This window comes from Salvelinus fontinalis, chromosome 40 (genome assembly GCF_029448725.1).
Source record: "Salvelinus fontinalis isolate EN_2023a chromosome 40, ASM2944872v1, whole genome shotgun sequence".
In the NCBI taxonomy this organism is placed as follows: Eukaryota; Metazoa; Chordata; class Actinopteri; order Salmoniformes; family Salmonidae; genus Salvelinus; species Salvelinus fontinalis.
The window spans coordinates 26,082,237-26,102,881 of record NC_074704.1 but is presented as its reverse complement, the minus strand read 5'-3'; the positions used below and the strand labels follow the sequence as shown (position 1 = coordinate 26,102,881).

The 20,645-nt window shown below is 41.7% G+C and overlaps 1 long non-coding RNA gene across 1 annotated transcript; it reads left to right on the top strand.

Moving 5' to 3' along the window:
- Nucleotides 1-5,998: 5,998 nt before the first annotated feature.
- Nucleotides 5,999-15,828, top strand: LOC129839021 (uncharacterized). The gene is made up of 4 exons (XR_008756965.1): nt 5,999-6,615; nt 11,015-11,106; nt 15,477-15,509; nt 15,774-15,828. It is a non-coding gene; the product is annotated as an uncharacterized LOC129839021 (long non-coding RNA).
- The last annotated feature ends 4,817 nt before the right edge of the window (nt 15,829-20,645 follow it).

The window sequence follows — 20,645 nt, the reverse complement described above, 5'->3', positions numbered from 1 at the left end:
TTTTTGAGTCTCCAACCGTTTCACTTTGACTTGAAACACAAAGCAGGGAAGGAAATGGGAAATGTGGATGGGTTATCCCGCATGCACGCATATTTTGCTGCGGTAGCCCGACCTAGGGGGTCGGATCTAGGGGGGGAGATATGTGGCAAAGAAGGGGGTCGAGTGATAAATGGCAGATATGTGAGAGCAGAACTAATAAATGGGCTCTGCCCGATCACTAAAATGGCCACCCCGATCAGAACTACAGATCACAAAATGGCCGACTGCCAAAACTACAAGTCCCAGAAGCAAGGTGAACCCACAGAAGGTGGAGCCGACACACAGATAAAGGGTCAAGGGAAAACAGGAAGGGGAAGTGAGGGCTGGAAGGATCTGTGAACCATAGAGAAAGAGACAATAGATATTGGCTGGATTTACTGTGTATGAGCTGGACTGTTTTGGACTTACCTGTTGGCGTTTGGACCTGGACCTACTGAGAACCCGATTCGTGTACCGAACCCTGCTATCCTTGACCTTGCCTACGACCTGGGTGGACCAGGACGGAGAGACAAACACACAGGTACTGTCCGGTTCGAAAGAACTCTCATTCTGGGGTAATTTGGTGACAGTTTCCCACTTAATTTGTGACAAATGCTCATAACCTTGAAGAGGTTTGCCACAGTTTGTTTGAATGGCTGTTGGTCAACTGTACTAGGACTGACCCCATTTAGTAGACTGTACTGGGACTGACCCCATTTAGTGGACTAAACTGGGACTGACCCCATTTAGTAGACTACACTGTACTAGGACTCACCCCATTTAGTAGACTACACTGTACTAGGACTGACCCCATTTATTAGACTGTATTGGGACTGAGCCCATTTAGTGGACTACACTGTACTTGGACTGACCCCATTTAGTGAACTGTACTAGGACTGACCCCATTTAGTGGACTACACTGTACTAGGACTAACCCTATTTAGTGGACTACACTGTACTCGAACTGACCCCATTTAGTGGATGACACTGTACTAGGATTGACCCCATTTAGTAGACTACACTGTACTAGGACTCACCCCATTTATTAGACTGTACTAGGACTGACCCCATTTAGCGGACTACACTGTACTAGGACTGACCCTATTTATTAGACTGTACTAGGACTGACCCCATTTAGTGGACTACACTGTACTAGGACTGACCCCATTTAGTAGACTACACTGTACTAGGTCTCACCCCATTTATTCGACTGTACTAGGACTGACCCCTTTTAGTGGACTACACTGTACTAGGACTGACCCCATTTAGTAGACTGTACTATGACTTACCTCATTTAGTAGACTACACTGTACTAGGACTGACCCCATTTATTAGACTGTACTAGGACTGACCTCATTTAGTAGACTACACTGTACTAGGACTGACCCCATTTATTAGACTGTACTGGGACTGACCCCATTTAGTGGACAGTACTGGGACTGACCCCATCTAGTAGACTACACTGTACTAGGACTGACCCCATTTAGTGGACAGTACTGGGACTGACCCCATTTAGTAGACTGTACTAGGACTTACCTCATTTAGTAGACTACACTGTACTAGGACTGACCCCATTTATTAGACTGTACTAGGACTGACCCCATTTAGTAGACTACACTGTACTAGGACTGACCCCATTTAGTAGACTACACTGTACTAGGACTGACCCCATTTATTAGACTACACTGTACTATGACTGACCCCATTTATTAGACTGTACTGGGACTGACCCCATTTAGTGGACAGTACTGGGACTCACCCCATTTATTAGACTGTACTGGGACTGACCCCATTTAGTAGACTACACTGTACTAGAACTGACCCCATTTAGTGGACGACACTGTACTAGGACTAACCCCATTTAGTAGACTACACTGTACTAGGACTGACCCCATTTAGTGGACTGTACTGTACTAGGACTGACCCCATTTAGTAGACTACACTGTACTAGGACTGACCCCTTTTAGGAGACTACACTGTACTAGGACTCACCTTATTTATTAGACTGTACTGTACTAGGACTGACCCCATTTAGTGGACTACACTGTACTAGGACTGACGACATCTAGTAGACCACACTGTACTAGGACTGACCCCATTTAGTGGACTGGATGTGTGTTTGTTTGAATGGCTGTTGGTCGACTGTACTAGGACTGACCCCATTTAGTAGACTGTACTGGGACTGACCCCATTTAGTGGACTAAACTGGGACTGACCCCATTTAGTAGACTACACTGTACTAGGACTCACCCCATTTAGTAGACTACACTGTACTAGGACTGACCCCATTTATTAGACTGTATTGGGACTGAGCCCATTTAGTGGACTACACTGTACTTGGACTGACCCCATTTAGTGAACTGTACTAGGACTGACCCCATTTAGTGGACTACACTGTACTAAGACTAACCCTATTTAGTGGACTACACTGTACTCGAACTGACCCCATTTAGTGGATGACACTGTACTAGGATTGACCCCATTTAGTAGACTACACTGTACTAGGACTCACCCCATTTATTAGACTGTACTAGGACTGACCACATTTAGCGGACTACACTGTACTAGGACTGACCCTATTTATTAGACTGTACTAGGACTGACCCCATTTAGTGGACTACACTGTACTAGGACTGACCCCATTTAGTAGACTACACTGTACTAGGTCTCACCCTATTTATTAGACTGTACTAGGACTGACCCCATTTAGTGGACTACACTGTACTAGGACTGACCCCATTTAGTAGACTGTACTATGACTTACCTCATTTAGTAGACTACACTGTACTAGGACTGACCCCATTTATTAGACTGTACTAGGATTGACCCCATTTAGTAGACTACACTGTACTAGGACTGACCCCATTTAGTAGACTACACTGTACTAGGACTGACCCCATTTATTAGACTACACTGTACTAGGACTGACCCCATTTATTAGACTGTACTGGGACTGACCCCATCTAGTAGACTACACTGTACTAGGACTGACCCCATTTAGTGGACAGTACTGGGACTGACCCCATTTAGTAGACTGTACTAGGACTTACCTCATTTAGTAGACTACACTGTACTAGGACTGACACCATTTATTAGACTGTACTAGGACTGACCGAATTTAGTAGACTACACTATACTAGGACTGACCCCATTTAGTAGACTACACTGTACTAGGACTGACCCCATTTATTAGACTACACTGTACTAGGACTGACCCCATTTATTAGACTGTACTGGGACTGACCCTATTTAGTGGACAGTACTGGGACTGACCCCATCTAGTAGACTACACTGTACTAGGACTGACCCCATTTAGTGGACAGTACTGGGACTGACCTCATTTAGTAGACTACACTGTACTAGGACTCACCCCATTTAGTAGACTGTACTGGGACTGACCCCATTTAGTAGACTACACTGTACTAGGACTCACCCCATTTAGTAGACTGAACTGGGACTGACCCCATTTAGTGGACTGGTTGTGTGTCTGGTTGAAAGTCTGTTGGTCGACTTAGATTCTCAAATGTATAAAATAAAATAAAATAGATGTGCGCAAGACACTGGCTCCTGTCTGATTGGCTCCTGTCTGATTGGCTCCTGTATGAATGGACTGATCCATTGGGAGGCTCCTGATCCAATGGGAGGCTCCTGTCTGAGTGGACTGATCCATTGGGAGGCCGTGGGGATGGCACAGTCCCTCACTTTAAGACATTGTATAAGGTTATATTACATAAGAACAATGGTGCTAGTGAATGTAGCCAGTAAATGCAGCCACTGAAAAAAATACAATTATCCTCATTAATCTACAAAATGTGAAAACCGTTTTTCAGAAATGTCTGCAAATTTATATATATACATATAAAAAAAAAACAGATACATTATTTACATAAGTATTCAGACCCTTTGCTATGAGACTCGAAATTGAGCTCAGGTTCATCCTGTTTCCATTGATCATCCTTGAGATGTTTCTGCAACTTGATTGGAGTCCACTTGTAGTAAATTCAATTGATTGGACATGATTTGGAAAAGCCTCCATCATTCTTAAATGGAAGAAGTTTGGAACCACCAAGACTCTTCCTAGAGAAGAGGGGGGGGTTAGGGCTAGGGAGGTGACCAAGAACCCAGTGGTCACTCTGACAGAACTCTAGAGTTCATCTGTGGAGATGGGAAAACCTTCCAGAAAGACAACCATCTATGCAGCACTCCACCAATCAGGCCTTTGTGGTAGAGTGGTGGCAGCATCATGCTGTAGGGATGTTTTTCAGCGGCATGGAGTGGGAGACTAGTGTCTAGTGTCTGGGGGATAGAGAGAAATCAAATGGTGTAATTTGAGGCTATGTGGAGGAGAGTGATGCAGGCGCTGGAGATGGAGGTGTGTTCTAGTGGGTCTGGGAAGGTGTGATGTAGTTAATGGAGATGGGGTGTGTTCTAGTGGGTTTGGGCAGGTGTGATGGAGGTGTGTTCTAGTGGGTCTGGGAAGGTGTGATGTAGTTAATGGAGATGGGGTGTGTTCTAGTGGGTTTGGGCAGGTGTGGTGTAGTTAATGGAGATGGAGGTGTGTTCTAGTGGGTCTGGGCAGGTGTGGTGTAGTTCATGGAGATGGAGGTGTGTTCTAGTGGGTCTGGGCAGGTGTGATGTCGTTAATGGAGATGGAGGTGTGTTCTAGTGGGTCTGGGCAGGTGTGATGTAGTTGATGGAGATTGTGGTGTTTTCTAGTGGGTCTGGGCAGGTGTGATGTAGTTGATGGAGATTGTGGTGTTTTCTAGTGGGTCTGGGCAGGTGTGATGTAGTTAATGGAGATAGTAGTGTGTTCTAGTGTAACCTTCCTGGTCTCTCAAGTCAGTGAGTCAACACAGGAAGGAGCAATGGATGGATAGTTCATTTATTTCCAAAGCTGCAATGATGGGACACACACAGTATGGATGAATGATCAGTAGTGACGGGATATAAATAGCACTCCCACAGCAATTCTACATTAATCTCCCCTATAATATACTAACAAAAAAACTATTGAAATGTCTATCAAAGTTATTGTGATCGTATAGTGGATTTAACAATTCCTACTATTTCCTAATTTACTATAATACATGAATACATTGTTTCCATGTGTCTCATATTCACTACATCAGAATAAACTGTCAACCATTTTACTATCAAAATATATCAAATGATCCTGGAAAATTACTCAATGTCCCCCTCTGGTGGTGAAGAAGTATAATACACCTAAACTAACAAAACCGGGCTAATAAACTGGTTGGTGTTCATGAGTTTATAAAACATTTACTTTATACATTTGTCACAAATGACCTAAAATGTTGGGACACACAGTGTGGATGAATGATCAGCAGTCGACAGGATATATATATATAGCACTCCTAAAGAAGATGCATTTTCCAGTTTGCTACCAACTTGAAAGAGGGAACTTTAGCATAAAACCCACATGGAAAATTGAGATTTGGCAAATAACATATAAAGAGAGGCTTATTTGACACCAAACCAACAACAGTATTTACTAAAACATAAATTGCTAATGTATGATTTAAAAGGTGGATTTTATGATGTAATGTCAACTTCATATATTTCTATCCCGGGACTATTCAATTTTGAACTCACCCACAGCAATTCTCCATAAATCGGCTGTGGATTACCCAGAATCCCGAAATAAATGAATACATATCTGATTACACAAAAACATAACTGGTTGTGCGTATAGGGAACCAGATCGTGAACACAACTAAGTTACTACTAAGTCTTTAACCACACTGTGTTATTACACTGGTGAGTAAAAACTCATGCTTCCTACCCTTTAACTTTTTGTCTGAACATTATAATATATATTTTACGTCACACTAGCGTCATTGTCTTAAAGTCGAACATCTCCATCGCAGTCAGATGTGACTGAGCGTCACCCACTCCAGTCAGCAGATGGCGGTGTGCGATTTTAAGGCAATGCTGTTAGTGTGACGTATAATCTAGTGGACGGAACGCTTCTTTCAGCAGCAACAGTTAGTCAGCCACCTCGGTAGCTTGCTAGCCAAAATGCTAACAAATAAAGATCTTTAGACGCTTTAGTCTATATTAGCCACTGTGTTTTAAACCCTCGTCTGTCGTCTAGTTAGTTATCCTATTTCATTTCATATTTACGGTGTTGTTGTTATTATTCAGCTAGCGGGCTGGTTAAGTTAGCATTAGCCTAGCATCTCCTAACATCTCCGACCATGAGTTCACTAAGCTACTCTCATCCTGAAGAGGTCTGCTGGACGGAGAAAGAAGCTCTCGTCAAAGAGGAGGAGGAAGATAAGTATGTTACAATACAAAAACAAGTAGAGGGTGAGGTTGTTACAGGGAAAGAAGAAGAGAAAGACGTCACAGTGAAAGAAGAGGAAGAGGCATTCAGAGTGAAAGAGGACGATGTTACAGTAAAAGAAGAGGAGGAAGAGAAAGAGGCGGATGGGGAGATTACGCTCACATCGGAAGAGGCAGAAGAGGAGGTAACTGGATATCTGGGCCCGATTTCCCAAACGCATCTTAAGGCATCCAATGGTTCTAACGGTGAAGTTAGCCAATAGATGGTTTTGAGAAACCGTTCCCTGATTAGTAAGTACTGTCTTAAATACAGAGGCTCAAACTCTGCAGTTGTTGAACTGATGTGTGGTGTTAAAGGGGAAATCTGCAATTGCTACATCCATATTGTGACTTTTTAATTATTTTTTTATAGCCATTGATTCTTGAAGAATATAACACATGCTTCATGAGCTTAGTTCAACTGTTGTACCCCATCAGAACCCAAATAAGCTTTTTTTACTCCAATGTTTAGAAACAATGTAAATCAATCGCTGGACCCAGGTTTGAGTTCAGCTCAGGGCTACCCACTGAATTCACTACACTATGAATACAAGGACTGGCCATCCATGATGTCATAATGATAGTTTAACCAGGTTTCTAGGCTATATAGTATATTCTAGAATTCATCCATGATGTCATAAGGATAGTTTAACCAGGTTTCTAGGATATATAGTATATTCTAGAATTCATCCATGATGTCATAATGATAGTTTAACCAGGTTTCTAGGCTATACAGTATATTCTAGAATTCATCCATGATGTCATAATGATAGTTTAACCAGGTTTTTAGCCTATATAGTATATTCTCCAATTGCCAGTTGAGATTTCCTATGGGGGGCAAATTATTGGAGCTGTTGATAAGTCATTGTATAATATTCAGCCAATTTTTTTTCACGCCCTTACATTAAAACTACTTGGTCACAATCCCGGATCCGGGAGCACCCCCATCAGTAAAAAAGCTGATTAGCATAGCCTAGCATAGCGTCACAAGTAAATACTAGCGTCTAAATATCATTAAATCACAAGTCCAAGACACCAGATGAAAGATACACATCTTGTGAATCCAGCCATCATTTCTGAGTTTTAAAATGTTTTACAGGGAAGACACAGTATGTAAATCTATTAGCCAACCACGATAGCAAAAGACACAACTTTTTTTTCTCCACCATTTTTTTCCTGCATAGGTAGCTATCACAATTTCGACCAAATAAAGATATAAATAGCCACTAACCAAGAAACAACTTCATCAGATGACAGTCTGATAACATATTTATTGTATAGCATATGTTTTGTTAGAAAAATGTGCATATTTCAGGTATAAATCATGGTTTACCATTGCAGCCATCATCACAACTCTCACCAAAGCAACTAGAATAACTACAGAGACCAACGTGAATTACCTAAATACTCATCATAAAACATTTATGAAAAATACACAGCGTACAGCAAATGAAAGACAAAGATCTTGTGAATCCAGCCAATATTTCAGATTTTTTAAGTGTTGTACAGCGAAAACACAATATAGCATTATATTAGCTTACGACAATAGCCTACCACACTACCACATTCATTCATCAAGGCACGTTAGCGATAGCAATAGGCACGTTAGCGATAGGGAATAAACCAGCAAAAGATTTTAATTTTCACTAACCTTCATCAGATGACAGTCCTATAACATCCGGTTATACATACACTTATGTTTTGTTCGAAAATGTGCATATTTAGAGCTGAAATCAGTGGTGATACATTGTGCTAACGTAGCAACTTTTTCCCAGAATGTGCGGATATTTTTATGACACTCCAACTATTCTGACCAAATAACTATTCATAAACGTTACTAGAAAATACATGTTGTATAGGAAATGATAGATACACTAGTTCTTAATGCAATCGCCGTGTTAGAATTCTAAAAATAACTTCATTACGACATCCAGCTTAGGTATAGCGAGAGAGTACCCACAATCTGGGCACAAACGACTAGTACAACATGTTCGACAGATATATGAAATAGCATCATAAAATGGGGGTCAAGGGGTCCTTTTACAAGGGGTCCTTTGTCGGGAACAATTGTTGTTTGGATTTAGAATGTCCTCTTCTCCAGTCAATTAGCACGGAAAGCTAGCAAAGTGGCGCTAAGCTCTCCTTCCTGAACAAAGGCACACAACGCAACACGCCTAACGTCCCGAATAAATTTCAATAATCTAATAAAACTATATTGAAAAAACATACTTTACGATGATATTGTCACATGTATCAAATAAAATCAAAGCCGGAGATATTAGTCGTCCATAACGACAGCTTATCAGAAGGCAAATCCAGGTCCCTTCACGCGCTTTCCAGAAAACAGGAAACTGGTGAGACGTCATGCCGAGAGCTATTATTCGACCCCAGATCAAGTTACACACTCCAATTCTTCTCTCACTGCCTGTCGACATCTAGTGGAAGACGTATGAAGTGCATCTATACTAATAAATATCAAGGACATTAATAGGCAGGCCCTAGAACAGTGCATCGATTTCAGATTTTCCACTTCCTGTCAGGAAGTTTGCTGCAAAAGGAGTTCTGTTTTACTCACAGATATAATTCAAACAGTTTTAGAAACTAGAGAGTGTTTTCTATCCAATAGTAATAATAATATGCATATTGTACGAGCAAGAATTGAGTACGAGGCCGTTTAAATTGGGCACGATTTTCCCCCAAAGTGAAAACAGCGCCCTCTGCCCTCAACAGGTTAATGGAAGGGAAATTCATGCTGACGCCTAGTTTGTTGACTGCTGGACTTATCAAGTGAGTTGTGCAGGACTGAGTTTATATATATTTCTTGAAAAATGAGCATTGTTTGTGTGTGCCAAACTTTTAAGTAACTGTATTTTATTTAGAGACATTGAGAGGAAAATAAGTAAAATTATGTTATATAAATTATACTAAAAGTAATATGGGGTGGAGATTTTAATACAGTATTACATGATCATCTAGATAGATGGCCTCCTAAGGATAGCAATTATGTTTGTGAGATAAGGAATATATGTCTACGGTTAGGTGTTCTAGATATTTGGAGACATAAGAACCCAGATAAGATTATGTTTACATGGAGTACCAAAGATTTATCTATACAATCCGAAATTGATTTCTGGCTGATATCTGAAGATATGGCTGACAAGGTTGATACAGTCTCGATTGAACCATCGATTTTAACAGACCACAAAGGGATCTCAATAAAGATAAATATGCATGGTTTGTCAACAAAAAAAGTTAGCAAAGGTTACTGGAAAATGAACAAGACTTTACTAGAGAATGAAGTATTTAAGAAGGAAGTAGCAGGAATTAATGATAAATACTGGAATTGTGCCTATGTTATGAATACGTTTGGAAGTTACTGGGAGGTAATGAAATTTGATATAAGGCTTTTGGCTATTTCAATGGGGAAAGAAATTGCTCGTGCCAAGAGAGAAAGATAATGACATCATAAAGGGAATAATGGATTATACTAAAAAAAGTGAACTAACTAATCAGGAATTACTGGAGCTATCATCATTACAAATGCAGTTAGACTGAATCTACGAGGAAAAGGCCCGGGGAGCGTTTGTAAGATCAAGACAAAAATGGATGGAAGAGGGAGAGAGAAATACAAAATATTTCTTTAATTTAGAAAAAAGGGCAGACGAAAAGACTTCCATATGTAAATGAATGATTAATAATACTCCCAATAAAAATCCAAAAGAAATCTCTCAGCATGTTGCCCAGTTTTATCAGAATCTGTATACATCAGCCCAGCCAACTTCCAATATGGATCTTTTCTTAGACAATGTAGCAAACATTGCTAAGAAGATAGATAATGATTTCAGGGATTTTTGTGATGAGTTATCTGAAATTGAGATAAAAGACTGTATTAAAAGCCTTAAGGACAATAGTTCCCCTGGAAATGATGGTTTAATAAGCGAGATTTATAAATCATTCAATGATAAATTGATTCCTTTCATTCTTGCTATGCTTCCTTAAAGCAAGGTGTAATTACTTTGATTCAATGGACATGGGTGGGGGAATATTTGTGTGACGACCTAAAATGGGGGCAGAAGCTCACCAGCACCCCATCTTCTATGTCCAACCACCCCTGAACGTCAGACTCTATTGAAGCACATACAGTGTTGTAAAGTACTTCAGTAAAAATACTTTAAAGTACTACTTAAGTAGTTTTTGGGGATATCTGTACTTTACTATTTATAGTTTTGACAACTTTTACTTTACTACATTTCTATGGAAAATAATGTACTTTTTACTCCATGCATTTTCCCTGACACCCAAAAGTAATCGATTCATTTTGAATGGCTAGCAGGACAGGAAAATTGTCAGTTGGATGTACTGCCAAATTCTCTAAAATGACGTTGGAGGCAACTTATGGTAGAGAAATGAACATTCAAAATCAATATATTCGATATATATACTATTTATTAGCATATTGACAGATTATTGCTATCAACTGCTGGTTGCAAGTTATATTACCCTGTTTGTATCTTTTGGAACAATGGTAGATAAGTTGATTAAAATTATGTAGAATAGATAGATGGGCTACCACTGGTGTCACAGGCATCCACAGGTCTTGACCACCATGTTGCGATGCTTCTTTAGGATCACGTTGTTGTTGTCATTGTAGAAGAGTACAGAGACGGGACTGAGCTTGGTGGGTGGGCAGCACACTTTGGGAACCTCATCCGGCTTCAGAAGGTGAACCTGCCACTGAAAACGGTAAATCAGACTCATTCATACATGCACTTTCGTATAGTCAATGATAATATCCTGTTATAAAAGAGATATGGGTTATTTAGGCAATAAGGCCCAAGGAGGGGTGGTATATTGGCCATATACCACAAACCACAGAGGTGCCTTATTGCTATTAGAACACCTACTCATTCAAGGGTTTTTCTTTATTTTTACTATTTTCTACATTGTTGAATAATAGTGAAGACATCAAAACTATGAAATAACACAAATGGAATCATGTAGTAACCAAAAAAGTGTGAAACATATCATATATTTGAGATTCTTCAAATAGCCACCCTTTGCCTTGATGACAGCTTTGCTGGAATGCTTTTCCAACAGTCTTGAAGGAGTTCCCACACATGCTGAGCACTTGTTGGCTGTTTTTCCTTTACTCTGCAGTCCTACTCATCTCAAAACATCTCAATTTGGATGAGGTCGGGGGATTGTGGAGGCCAGGTCATCTGATGCAGCACTACCGTCACTCTTCTTCTTGGTAAAATAGCCCTAACACAGCCTGGAGGTGTGTTGGGTCATTGTCCTGTTGAAAAACAAATACATTTTCCTGAGTGGTACAGTGGTCTAAGGCAAGCTGTGCAGTTAGAGATCCTGGTTAGAGTCCAGGCTCTGTCGCAGCCGGCCGTGACCGGGAGACCCATGGGGCGGCACACAATTGGCCCAGCGTCGTCCGGGTTAGGGGAAGGTTTGGTCCGCAGGGACATTCTAGCGACTCCTGTGGCGAGCCGGGCACAATGCACGCTGACAGGGTTGCCAGGTGTATGGTGTTTCCTCCGACACATTGGTGCGGCTGGCTTCCCGGGTTAAGCAGGCATTGTGTCAAGAAGCAGTGTGGCTTGGCTGGGTTGTGTTTTGGAGGACGCACGCCTCTCGACCTTCGCCTCTCCTGAGTCCATACGGGAGTTGCAGCGATGAAACAAGACTGAAACTACCAATTGGATACCACGAAAAAGGTGTAAAAGTAACAAACAATTGTTTTTATGTTTTTAAAATTTATTAAAACAAATGATAGTCCCACTAAGCCCAAACCAGATGGGATGACGTATAGCTGCAGAATGCTGTTAAGTGCTGGTTAAGTGTGAATTCTAAATAAATCACAGACAGTGTCAACAGCAAAGCACCCCCACACCATAACACTTCGTCCTCCATACTTTATGGTAGGAAATACACATGCAGTGATCATCTGTTCACCCACACCGCATCTCACAAAGACATGGCAGTTGGAACCAATAATCTGAAATTTGGGCTCCAGACCAAAGGACAAATTGATTGTGTTTCATGGCCCAAGTAAGTCTCTTCTTGTTATTGGTGTCCTTTAATAGTGGTTTATTGGCAGCAATTCAACTATAAATGCCTGATTCAAACAGTCTACCAAATAGAGCTATCTTCTGTATACCACCCCCCCCCCCCCCACCACCACCTCACAACACAATTGATTGTGTCAAATGCATTTAAAAGGATAGAAATTTCACTTTTAAGAAGGCACACCTGTTAATTGAAATGCATTCCAGGTGACTTTCTCATGAAGCTGGTTGAGAGAATGCCAAGAGTGTGCAAAGCAGTCATCAAGGCAAAGGATGGCTACTTTGAAGAATCTAAAATATATTTGGATTTGTTTAACACTTTTTTTGTTACTACATGATTCCATATGTGTTATTTCATCGTTTTGATGTCTTCACTATTTTTCTTCAATGTAGAAAATAGTAAAAATAAAGAAAAACCCTTGAATGAGTAGGTGTTCTAAAACTTTTGACCGGTAGTGTAAAGCCTTCAGTGCTTTTTTCCCGTGGGCTGTGGCCCCCCTTGTCTGAATTTGGTCAATATGTCCTCCAAAAGTCTTTATAGCCCACTGTGGCAAAGACTATACTTTCAGGAGTTAAACAACACAATAAAAAAAATCCCCTCTCATTCTTCCAACCTATTTAGTGACTTTATAAAACACAATATTTGGTATTTGTATTTTATATTATACCAACGAGAAATATAGCAAAATAGCCCAAAACATACAATTATTAATTCATTCAAGGTTTACAAATATGCTCAATCAATAGAACATTATGTCAGAAAACAATAGTCTAAACCCAATGTCTCTACCATATATGGTTGAAAAGTTACCGACGAGTTACTCTGAGAATTTAACCTCACAACACCAAATATGGAACACATACAACCAAGTAAGGTGCAGTTTAAACTAATAATGGTCACAGTAAATTATCGTTATTATTTCATCAACACTGTCAAGTACAAGTACATGAATGTTATAATATTGTAGAGAACAAGCTAACTTACAATAAAACCTGCTGTCGTTTAAGTATGGGTGGTGACCGGAATCGAACCCACTACCCTGGCGTTGCAACCGTCATGCTCTATCATGGTCATGGGTGCACCTCAGCCACGCTCAAGGTCCTAAATGATATCTTAACCACCATCGATAAGAAACAATACTGTGCAGCCGTATTCATTGACCTGGCCAAGGCTTTCGACTATGTCAATCACCACATCCTTATCGACAGACTCAACAGTCTTGGTTTCTCAAATGATTGCCTCGCCTGGTTCACCAACTACTTCTCCGATAGAGTTCAGTGTGTAAAATCGGCTTCCTGTAATCCGGGCCTCTGGCAGTCTCTATGGGGGTGCCACAGGGTTCAATTCTTGGGCCGACTCTCTCTCTGTATACATCAATGATGTCGCTCTTGCTGCTGGTGAGTCTCTGATCCACCTCTACGCAGATGACACCATTCTGTATACTTCTGGCCCTTCGTGGACACTGTGTTAACTACCCTCCAGACGAGCTTCAATGCCATACAACTCTCCTCCCGTGGCCTCCAAATGCTCTTAAATACAAGTAAAACTAAATGCATGCTCTTCAACCGATCGCTGCCTGCACCTGCCCGCCCGTCCAGCATCACTACTCTGGACGATTCTGACTTAGAATATGTGGACAAATACAAATACCTAGGTGTCTGGTTAGACTGTAAACTCTCTTTCCAGACTCACATCAAACATCTCCAATCCATAGTTAAATCTAGAATTGGCTTCCTATTTCGCAACAAAGCATCCTTCACTCATGCTGCCAAACATACCCTCGTAAAACTGACCATCTTACCGATCCTCGACTTCGGTGATGTCATTTACAAAATAGCCTCCAACACCCTACTCAACAAATTGGATGCAGTCTATCACAGTGCCATCCGCTTTGTCACCAAAGCCCCATATACTATCCACCACTGCAACCTGTACGCTCTCGTTGGCTGGCCCTCGCTTCATACTCATAGACAAACCCACTGGCTCCAGGTCATCTACAAGACCCTGCTAGGTAAAGTCCCGCCTTATCTCAGCTCGCTGGTCACCATAGCAGCACTCACTCGTAGCACGTGCTCCAGCAGGTTTATCTCACTGGTCACCCCCAAAGCCAATTACTCCTTTGGCCGCCTCTCCTTCCAGTTCTCTGCTGCCAATGACTGGAACAAACTACAAAAATCTTTGAAACTGGAGACACTTATCTCCCTCACTAGCTTTAAGCACCAGCTGTCAGAGCAGCTCACAGATCACTACACCTGTACATAGCTCATCTAAAAATAGCCCAAACAACTACCGCATCCCCTACTGTATTTATTCATCTTGCTCCTTTGCACCCCAGTATTTCTACTTTGCACATTCATCTACTGCAAATCTACCATTCCAGTGTTTTTAATTGCTATATTGTATTAACTTCGCCACCATGGCCTATTTATTGCCCTACCTCCCTTATCTCACCTAATTTGCTCACATTGTATATAGACTTGTTTTCCTACTGTATTATTGACTGTAATTGACTGTTTACTCCATGTGTAACTCTGTGTTGTTGTATGTGTCGAACTGCTTTGCTTTATCTTGGCCAGGTCGCAGTTGTAAATGAGAACTTGTTCTCAACTTGCCTACCTGGTTAAATAAAGGTAAAATAAAAAATATCAACTGAGCTACGAAGGAGCACGTCGACGTCACTAGAATGATGACAAGCAATTTTAATGGATTCTAAGGGGAATCATAGAATTCCAAACTAATTTCTATGGCAACACAGTTGTCAATTTTGTAAACAATCATTTTTGAACGTGTGTTGCCAAGAGACATCTAACCGACGTTCTATGGAACGTTTTCTGTGTGAAAATAACAACTTCAGTTTTCGGCTGACAACAAACTTGATTGATTTCTGAGACCTGAGATAGAACTATCGACTGGAAAATGCCTGGGTGCTTTTCAAGACTGGCGGAGAGAGTGTGTGGACGTCGGCGGCCTACTGCGTCAACAGGTTGTTCAAACTCATTTGTGGCTTGTTTTTCTTGTCTTTTTCTGTTTTGCAGGGTTCGTGATCATCGACAGCGACTTCGAAGAGGGTATGTGGAGTTTAAAACTCTTATTTTACTACATTTAACAATGTCATTATAATTTGCGAAATGTTGTGTATTTCTATAATTCAGACTTGGCAAAAATGCTTGCGCTAGAGATGTTGTAGCTTGCTAGATTGCTAGCTAACATTAACTTTAGTAACTGTTGCTAAGCGATCGACTTTTGCTACCTAGCTAGCTAGTATTAGCAATCTTGCTACGTTTTATGTCCTAAAAATGGTTTATTTTATATTCCAATGTTCCTTATTTTAGAAACAACTGTCCTGGATGAGGTCCAGTTGGATGTGCCATTGGATGATGTACCAGATGTTCCACAGCTGCCAGTCCTCCTTGATGTCCAGAATGCTGCTATCATCCTTGAGGATGTGCCAGATGTGCAGACTATCATTGAGGTACAATTTTCTGAAAGTTTGGGGTTTTATGTTTGAAAAATATCCCAGATATTCAAGTTGTGTCTCTTTGACATGAAAAAAATCTCTTGTCTGCTTTCTGCTTTAGGAAGCCACTGGCAATTGGCAGTTGATTCCGATTAGGTTCAGCCCCCTGGTTAAAGCTTGGAGAACTTTCCAGTTCATCAGCCCCATCATCACATACTTGTGTGGGGGATCCCAGGTATGTGTCTTTGTAACTACCTAATCCTAATCTACATGGTCAGTCATTTGATCTTGATGGAAATGTGTCACAGCAATTGCTGAAGTGGTTTTGTTGATGTTGTCTTGTTGTTTATCTCAACAGCAGGTGGTGGTGAGGATGCACCACGTGAGTAGGATGAGAGGCCTGGAGACTCAACTGGTGTGGGCCATCTCCAAGGAGACAGCCAGACTTAGTCCAGAGGGCATCCCCTACTGTGCCACCAAAGTGCAGTCCATCACTTGGATCCAGGTAAGACGTAAATACTACTGAAATAGTATTAGATTAGGCTTTTCTTCACTTATTCCATTTGGCCTTAACATGTATTCTCTCTCTGTCAGCGTTTGGCTGGCAGGGTGACCCACTATGCGCCTCACTTCCGCCACGAGACGTCTGTGGGCGTGACGCTTGGCTGCTACCAGGTAAATAAACGATTTCCTATGTATATAGACTAGACATTACTTGGCATTTTTGCATTAGATTTGGTGTGTTTTCTAATAACGTGTGTGTGGTAAACAGGTGTGTTGTGTGTGTGTTTTGAACAGCAGACTGATGTCTCAGTGGTGTACGCCACTCTCCACATGGGGCTGGACGGGCTTCTCTCCTCTTCAGCGTGGTCGGAGGCTGCCTCCTTCTCTACTCCCACCACTCAGCAGTTCACTGACCCAGAGCCTGAGGGCCACAAATGCTATGAGGTCAGACGTTACACACACATACTATTGACTAGGAGCATTAAGATCCTTCCATTGACCGATTGTTTGTTATGTCATTGCATTGGTCACTGATTTTGAATGCTTGTTTTGTTGTCAGAGGGCTGGGAGGAGGACCTGCTGCCTGAGGAGAGGGAGGTTCCTCTGCTAAAGTGAGTTCCTCTAAATGTCTGTGTAGTCTGGGCTTGTCAGATGCTGAAGGATAGTGGTCATAATGCTGTTATCCCCCATTGACTCTAATGGTTGACATGCTCCATTCCCTCCCTTTCACAGCCTCTACCTTACCACCAAGAGAGTGGAGGACATCGCCCTGAGGCTCGTCTCCCTGCGCCAGGCCTTCACTGTGAGTGGACCCACTTTTCTTTTTCTCTCTGTGACTTCTTGTTCTGTCTCCTAGAGGAAGACGCCTCACCCTAACTCTTCCCTCTTCCCTAGACCCTGCTTGGTTCCACCCTGAGCAGGAACCATCTGTTTGTGGGGGGAAAGTTCCTCCTGGGCGCACTGGTTCAGGCAAGCCACATGGTAACTCACCAACTCATTATCTTTCAAGGGAAAGAGAGCGTCCCTGAGGGGAAATGTGTTCTGTTCACTAAGATGCTCTTTTCTTTGTCATAGGACGAGGCCAAGTTCATCCGTACCTATAATGACTTTGTGGACTACCTGAGTGAGCCCACCAAGCGGAATGATATTGAGAGGGAGCTGGCTGAGGCAAAGGTGAGTTCATTAACTCTTTCAAGTCTTCTTCCACATGCATGTCTTTTATACATCACAGTAGCTGATCTATATGAAATCATTCCTATTTTCTCCAAACGTGTTTTCTTGTCCTAGATCCATCATGTGAACATGATAGATGTCCTCTTTGAGCTGGTGCTGTTTGGGATGATGACAGCTCAGAAGTCCCTGATGGTGGTAAGTAGCATCTCACTGGTACATGTTTTGATATCTCTATTAGCAGTTTCACTTAAATTCCTCTTCTCTTCTCTCATCTTTTCTCCTCCTTTGTTTCCTTCAGCACCCTGGTGGGTTCGTGGAGCGTCTGTACGCTCTCCTGTACTCCTTCCTGCCCACTGCTGCCAACATGGAGCCAGAGGCTGACAGATACCTGCTGCTGCTCAATGTAAGAGTCAAGAGGTTACTTCCTGTGTACTTCCTTATTCATGGTTAACCAGGTTCCAATGCCATTTTAGGGAGAGTATTTCTAATTGTCTCTCTCCTCTTGATAAGCTACTAACTCAGAGCCATTTTCTATGTGTTGTGTGGTGTTCTTTTCAGGGCGGGCTGATGGCTCTGCTAGATGACATGTTTGGCCAGCAGCTGGCCTGGTACTTTAACCCAGAGTCTCTGGTCACTGAGCTCTCCAGCCTCCTGGAGTACCACTTGGAGAACCTCATGGCCAGCATGTAGTCCTACTGCAGGGACCATACACCTTTCTCCTTCTCTCTCTCTTTTGAAGGAAAGGAGGAGTTGAAGTGCTTTGTTGAACCCTGATTAGTTAACACCCATTAATTTAATGTATTCTCTTGTTTTCTCTCCCCACAGGATTCTTGTGACACTTTACCACCCAACAGGGATCTAGACACCAATGCACTACATTACTTTGCACTGAATTTGACATTTTTAAATAAAATAAGTTGTAGTTCAAAAACATTTTGGTGTCCGTGTTTTCATCTATTTGATTTTTATGACCATTTCCTCTTCCTAGAGGTATAATGCTAATATTAGATTATTACATGAACAATGATGCTTTACTATCTGCATATGGAAATAAAAAACAACGTTTAGTTGATTTACAGATACTACAGGCCCACACTTTATATGGTTTTGTACTGTGGTTTGTGATACTGTACTATTTAAAAACATGTAGGACTACATACACTGAGTGCACAAAACAGTAGGAACGTCTTCCTAATATTGAGCTTCACACCCTTTTCCCCCCTCAGAACAGCCTCAATTCGTCTGGGCATGGACTCTAAAAGCTGCCCTAAGCGTTCCACAAGGATGCTGGCCCATGTTGTGTCAAATTGGCTGGACGTCCTTTGGGTGGTGGACCATTCTTGAAACACATGGGAAACGGTTGAGCATGAAAAAACCAGCAGTGTTACAGTTCTTGACACACTTAACCTGTTGCGTCTGGCACCTACTACCATACCCCGTTCAAAGGCAGTTAAATCTTTTGTCAGGGAAAATGTATGGAGTAAAAAGTACATTATTTTCCTTAGAAATGTAGTAATGTAAAAGTTGTCAAAACTATAAATAGTAAAGTACAGATACCCCCCCAAAACTACTTAAGTAGTACTTTAAAGTATTTTTACTTAAGTACTTTACACCACTATAGGTGCTTCAATAGAGTCTGACGTTCAGGGGTGGTTGGACATATAAGATGGGGTGCTGGTGAGCTTCTGCCCCCATTTTAGGTCGTCACACGAATATTCCCCCACCCATGTCCAGGGGTCTCAGTGTTGTACCTTTACGCCATTATACCAGTCGCAGTGTTCAAATCGTGTATCTGAATCACAACTTGAAAGACAATGAGTGACAACATTTCCACATGTTAAGCCATACAACATATAACTGAAGCATGCAGTAGTGCAAGAGTTTGCTGCTGACATCTCTGTTGACGAGTCTACGATATGTAAAACACTAAGCAACAATGGTGTTCATGGGAGGACACCACGGAAGAAGCCACTGCTGTCCAAAAAAACTTTGCTGCATGTCTGACGTTTGCAAAAGTGCACCTGGATGTTCCACAGCGCTACTGGCAAAATATTCTGTAGACAGATGAAACTACAGTTGGGTTGTTTGGAAGGAACACAACACAACACCATGTGTGGAGAAAAAAAGGCACAGCACAGCAACATCAAAACCTCTTCCCAACTGTAAAGTATGGTGGAGGGAGCATCGTGGTTTGGGGATGCTTTGCTGCTTCAGGGCCTGGACAGCTTGCTATCATCAAGGGTAAAATAAATTCCCAAGTTTATCAAGATATTTTACAGGAGAATGTTAGGCTATCTGTCTGCCAATTGAAGCTCAACGGAATTTGGGTGATGCAACAGGACAACGACCCAAAACACAATAGTAAATCAACAACAGAATGGCTTCAACAGAAGAAAAAACACCTTCTGGAGTGGCCCGCTCAGAGTCCTGACCTCATCCCGATTGAGATGCTGTGGCATGACCTCAGGAGAGCAGTTCACAGCAGACATCCCAATAATATTGCTGAACTGAAACAGTTTTGTAAAGAGGAATGATCCAAAAATCCTCCTGACAGTTGTGCTGATCTGATCCACAACTACAGAAAACGTTTGGTTGAGGTTATTGCTGCCAAAGGAGGGTCAACCAGTTATTAAATCCAAGGGTTCACATACTTTTCCCATCCTGCACTGTGAATGTTTACACAGTGTTTTCAATAAAGATATGAAAACGTATATTTGTGTGTTATTAGTTTAAGCAGACTTTGTTTGTCTATTGTTGTGACCTAGATGAAGGTTAGATCACATTTTATGACCAATTTATGCAGAAATCCAGGTATTTCTGAAGGGTTCATATACTTTTTCTTGCCACTGTATACTGCATCTTACCCCAGCTATAGGTCCATTGTGTGTGTGATCGTTTTAAGCCTCAACATCAACCAGCTCTGGTGGCATTGGGGACTTGGGATGCTTGCTCTCAAAGTACTGTTTGAATGTCTTCAGGTCAGGCATCTGCTTCTGTAAGGGTCAGGTAAGGAATGGAGGATATTAACAATCATTGGCTGAGACTGAATTTTCGGGTAACAAACAAAGTA